Genomic DNA, 6,647 nt, shown 5'->3' with positions numbered 1-6,647 from the left:
AGGTTCGGTCGATGTAACCTCCGACCTTCTTCAGGTGTATCTTTTTAGATAATGATTGATAATTCGTATTATTTGGATTCTTCAGTCTACTGTTCACATCTTGAGTGTTATTTTCACAAAGTTTCGGTCGATGTAACCTCTGACCTTCTTCAGGTGTATCTTTTTAGATAATGATTGATAATTCGTATTATTTGGATTCTTCAGTCTACTGTTCACATCTTGAGTGTTATTTTCACAAAGGTTCGGTCGATGTAACCTCTGACCTTCTTCATGTGTATCTTTTTAGATAATGATTGATAATTCGTATTATTTGGATTCTTCAGTCTACTGTTCACATCTTGAGTGTTATTTTCACAAAGGTTCGGTCGATGTAACCTCTGACCTTCTTCAGGTGTATCTTTTTAGATAATGATTGATAATTCGTATTATTTGGATTCTTCAGTCTACTGTTCACATCTTGAGTGTTATTTTCACAAAGGTTCGGTCGATGTAACCTCCGACCTTCTTCATGTGTATCTTTTTAGATAATGATTGATAATTCGTATTATTTGGATTCTTCAGTCTACTGTTCACATCTTGAGTGTTATTTTCACAAAGGTTCGGTCGATGTAACCTCCGACCTTCTTCAGGTGTATCTTTTTAGATAATGATTGATAATTCGTATTATTTGGATTCTTCAGTCTACTGTTCACATCTTGAGTGTTATTTTCACAAAGGTTCGGTCGATGTAACCTCTGACCTTCTTCAGGTGTATCTTTTTAGATAATGATTGATAATTCGTATTATTTGGATTCTTCAGTCTACTGTTCACATCTTGAGTGTTATTTTCACAAAGGTTCGGTCGATGTAACCTCCGACCTTCTTCATGTGTATCTTTTTAGATAATGATTGATAATTCGTATTATTTGGATTCTTCAGTCTACTGTTCACATCTTGAGTGTTATTTTCACAAAGGTTCGGTCGATGTAACCTCCGACCTTCTTCATGTGTATCTTTTTAGATAATGATGATAATTCGTATTATTTGGATTCTTCAGTCTACTGTTCACATCTTGAGTGTTATTTTCACAAAGGTTCGGTCGATGTAACCTCCGACCTTCTTCAGGTGTATCTTTTTAGATAATGATTGATAATTCGTATTATTTGGATTCTTCAGTCTACTGTTCACATCTTGAGTGTTATTTTCACAAAGGTTCGGTCGATGTAACCTCTGACCTTCTTCAGGTGTATCTTTTTAGATAATGATTGATAATTCGTATTATTTGGATTCTTCAGTCTACTGTTCACATCTTGAGTGTTATTTTCACAAAGGTTCGGTCGATGTAACCTCCGACCTTCTTCATGTGTATCTTTTTAGATAATGATTGATAATTCGTATTATTTGGATTCTTCAGTCTACTGTTCACATCTTGAGTGTTATTTTCACAAAGGTTCGGTCGATGTAACCTCTGACCTTCTTCAGGTGTATCTTTTTAGATAATGATTGATAATTCGTATTATTTGGATTCTTCAGTCTACTGTTCACATCTTGAGTGTTATTTTCACAAAGGTTCGGTCGATGTAACCTCTGACCTTCTTCAGGTGTATCTTTTTAGATAATGATTGATAATTCGTATTATTTGGATTCTTCAGTCTACTGTTCACATCTTGAGTGTTATTTTCACAAAGGTTCGGTCGATGTAACCTCTGACCTTCTTCAGGTGTATCTTTTTAGATAATGATTGATAATTCGTATTATTTGGATTCTTCAGTCTACTGTTCACATCTTGAGTGTTATTTTCACAAAGGTTCGGTCGATGTAACCTCCTGACCTTCTTCAGGTGTATCTTTTTAGATAATGATTGATAATTCGTATTATTTGGATTCTTCAGTCTACTGTTCACATCTTGAGTGTTATTTTCACAAAGGTTCGGTCGATGTAACCTCTGACCTTCTTCAGGTGTATCTTTTTAGATAATGATTGATAATTCGTATTATTTGGATTCTTCAGTCTACTGTTCACATCTTGAGTGTTATTTTCACAAAGGTTCGGTCGATGTAACCTCTGACCTTCTTCATGTGTATCTTTTTAGATAATGATTGATAATTCGTATTATTTGGATTCTTCAGTCTACTGTTCACATCTTGAGTGTTATTTTCACAAAGGTTCGGTCGATGTAACCTCTGACCTTCTTCAGGTGTATCTTTTTAGATAATGATTGATAATTCGTATTATTTGGATTCTTCAGTCTACTGTTCACATCTTGAGTGTTATTTTCACAAAGTTTCGGTCGATGTAACCTCTGACCTTCTTCAGGTGTATCTTTTTAGATAATGATTGATAATTCGTATTATTTGGATTCTTCAGTCTACTGTTCACATCTTGAGTGTTATTTTCACAAAGGTTCGGTCGATGTAACCTCTGACCTTCTTCAGGTGTATCTTTTTAGATAATGATTGATAATTCGTATTATTTGGATTCTTCAGTCTACTGTTCACATCTTGAGTGTTATTTTCACAAAGGTTCGGTCGATGTAACCTCTGACCTTCTTCATGTGTATCTTTTTAGATAATGATTGATAATTCGTATTATTTGGATTCTTCAGTCTACTGTTCACATCTTGAGTGTTATTTTCACAAAGGTTCGGTCGATGTAACCTCTGACCTTCTTCAGGTGTATCTTTTTAGATAATGATTGATAATTCGTATTATTTGGATTCTTCAGTCTACTGTTCACATCTTGAGTGTTATTTTCACAAAGGTTCGGTCGATGTAACCTCTGACCTTCTTCATGTGTATCTTTTTAGATAATGATTGATAATTCGTATTATTTGGATTCTTCAGTCTACTGTTCACATCTTGAGTGTTATTTTCACAAAGGTTCGGTCGATGTAACCTCTGACCTTCTTCAGGTGTATCTTTTTAGATAATGATTGATAATTCGTATTATTTGGATTCTTCAGTCTACTGTTCACATCTTGAGTGTTATTTTCACAAAGGTTCGGTCGATGTAACCTCTGACCTTCTTCAGGTGTATCTTTTTAGATAATGATTGATAATTCGTATTATTTGGATTCTTCAGTCTACTGTTCACATCTTGAGTGTTATTTTCACAAAGGTTCGGTCGATGTAACCTCTGACCTTCTTCATGTGTATCTTTTTAGATAATGATTGATAATTCGTATTATTTGGATTCTTCAGTCTACTGTTCACATCTTGAGTGTTATTTTCACAAAGGTTCGGTCGATGTAACCTCTGACCTTCTTCAGGTGTATCTTTTTAGATAATGATTGATAATTCGTATTATTTGGATTCTTCAGTCTACTGTTCACATCTTGAGTGTTATTTTCACAAAGGTTCGGTCGATAAAACCTCTGACCTTCTTCAGGTGTATCTTTTTAGATAATGATTGATAATTCGTATTATTTGGATTCTTCAGTCTACTGTTCACATCTTGAGTGTTATTTTCACAAAGGTTCGGTCGATGTAACCTCTGACCTTCTTCAGGTGTATCTTTTTAGATAATGATTGATAATTCGTATTATTTGGATTCTTCAGTCTACTGTTCACATCTTGAGTGTTATTTTCACAAAGGTTCGGTCGATGTAACCTCTGACCTTCTTCATGTGTATCTTTTTAGATAATGATTGATAATTCGTATTATTTGGATTCTTCAGTCTACTGTTCACATCTTGAGTGTTATTTTCACAAAGGTTCGGTCGATGTAACCTCTGACCTTCTTCAGGTGTATCTTTTTAGATAATGATTGATAATTCGTATTATTTGGATTCTTCAGTCTACTGTTCACATCTTGAGTGTTATTTTCACAAAGGTTCGGTCGATGTAACCTCTGACCTTCTTCATGTGTATCTTTTTAGATAATGATTGATAATTCGTATTATTTGGATTCTTCAGTCTACTGTTCACATCTTGAGTGTTATTTTCACAAAGGTTCGGTCGATGTAACCTCTGACCTTCTTCAGGTGTATCTTTTAGATAATGATTGATAATTCGTATTATTTGGATTCTTCAGTCTACTGTTCACATCTTGAGTGTTATTTTCACAAAGGTTCGGTCGATGTAACCTCTGACCTTCTTCAGGTGTATCTTTTTAGATAATGATTGATAATTCGTATTATTTGGATTCTTCAGTCTACTGTTCACATCTTGAGTGTTATTTTCACAAAGGTTCGGTCGATGTAACCTCTGACCTTCTTCAGGTGTATCTTTTTAGATAATGATTGATAATTCGTATTATTTGGATTCTTCAGTCTACTGTTCACATCTTGAGTGTTATTTTCACAAAGGTTCGGTCGATGTAACCTCTGACCTTCTTCATGTGTATCTTTTTAGATAATGATTGATAATTCGTATTATTTGGATTCTTCAGTCTACTGTTCACATCTTGAGTGTTATTTTCACAAAGGTTCGGTCGATGTAACCTCTGACCTTCTTCAGGTGTATCTTTTTAGATAATGATTGATAATTCGTATTATTTGGATTCTTCAGTCTACTGTTCACATCTTGAGTGTTATTTTCACAAAGGTTCGGTCGATGTAACCTCTGACCTTCTTCAGGTGTATCTTTTTAGATAATGATTGATAATTCGTATTATTTGGATTCTTCAGTCTACTGTTCACATCTTGAGTGTTATTTTCACAAAGGTTCGGTCGATGTAACCTCTGACCTTCTTCATGTGTATCTTTTTAGATAATGATTGATAATTCGTATTATTTGGATTCTTCAGTCTACTGTTCACATCTTGAGTGTTATTTTCACAAAGGTTCGGTCGATGTAACCTCTGACCTTCTTCAGGTGTATCTTTTTAGATAATGATTGATAATTCGTATTATTTGGATTCTTCAGTCTACTGTTCACATCTTGAGTGTTATTTTCACAAAGGTTCGGTCGATGTAACCTCTGACCTTCTTCATGTGTATCTTTTTAGATAATGATTGATAATTCGTATTATTTGGATTCTTCAGTCTACTGTTCACATCTTGAGTGTTATTTTCACAAAGGTTCGGTCGATGTAACCTCCGACCTTCTTCATGTGTATCTTTTTAGATAATGATTGATAATTCGTATTATTTGGATTCTTCAGTCTACTGTTCACATCTTGAGTGTTATTTTCACAAAGTTTCGGTCGATGTAACCTCTGACCTTCTTCAGGTGTATCTTTTTAGATAATGATTGATAATTCGTATTATTTGGATTCTTCAGTCTACTGTTCACATCTTGAGTGTTATTTTCACAAAGGTTCGGTCGATGTAACCTCTGACCTTCTTCAGGTGTATCTTTTTAGATAATGATTGATAATTCGTATTATTTGGATTCTTCAGTCTACTGTTCACATCTTGAGTGTTATTTTCACAAAGGTTCGGTCGATGTAACCTCCGACCTTCTTCAGGTGTATCTTTTTAGATAATGATTGATAATTCGTATTATTTGGATTCTTCAGTCTACTGTTCACATCTTGAGTGTTATTTTCACAAAGTTTCGGTCGATGTAACCTCTGACCTTCTTCATGTGTATCTTTTTAGATAATGATTGATAATTCGTATTATTTGGATTCTTCAGTCTACTGTTCACATCTTGAGTGTTATTTTCACAAAGGTTCGGTCGATGTAACCTCTGACCTTCTTCAGGTGTATCTTTTTAGATAATGATTGATAATTCGTATTATTTGGATTCTTCAGTCTACTGTTCACATCTTGAGTGTTATTTTCACAAAGGTTCGGTCGATGTAACCTCTGACCTTCTTCAGGTGTATCTTTTTAGATAATGATTGATAATTCGTATTATTTGGATTCTTCAGTCTACTGTTCACATCTTGAGTGTTATTTTCACAAAGGTTCGGTCGATGTAACCTCTGACCTTCTTCATGTGTATCTTTTTAGATAATGATTGATAATTCGTATTATTTGGATTCTTCAGTCTACTGTTCACATCTTGAGTGTTATTTTCACAAAGGTTCGGTCGATGTAACCTCTGACCTTCTTCATGTGTATCTTTTTAGATAATGATTGATAATTCGTATTATTTGGATTCTTCAGTCTACTGTTCACATCTTGAGTGTTATTTTCACAAAGGTTCGGTCGATGTAACCTCTGACCTTCTTCAGGTGTATCTTTTTAGATAATGATTGATAATTCGTATTATTTGGATTCTTCAGTCTACTGTTCACATCTTGAGTGTTATTTTCACAAAGGTTCGGTCGATGTAACCTCTGACCTTCTTCATGTGTATCTTTTTAGATAATGATTGATAATTCGTATTATTTGGATTCTTCAGTCTACTGTTCACATCTTGAGTGTTATTTTCACAAAGGTTCGGTCGATGTAACCTCTGACCTTCTTCAGGTGTATCTTTTTAGATAATGATTGATAATTCGTATTATTTGGATTCTTCAGTCTACTGTTCACATCTTGAGTGTTATTTTCACAAAGTTTCGGTCGATGTAACCTCTGACCTTCTTCATGTGTATCTTTTTAGATAATGATTGATAATTCGTATTATTTGGATTCTTCAGTCTACTGTTCACATCTTGAGTGTTATTTTCACAAAGGTTCGGTCGATGTAACCTCTGACCTTCTTCATGTGTATCTTTTTAGATAATGATTGATAATTCGTATTATTTGGATTCTTCAGTCTACTGTTCACATCTTG

This window comes from Euprymna scolopes, chromosome 7, assembly GCF_053919585.1.
Source record: "Euprymna scolopes isolate OS-2025 chromosome 7, ASM5391958v1, whole genome shotgun sequence".
NCBI lineage: Eukaryota > Metazoa > Mollusca > Cephalopoda > Sepiida > Sepiolidae > Euprymna > Euprymna scolopes.
Note: the sequence above shows the minus strand (reverse complement) of the source record.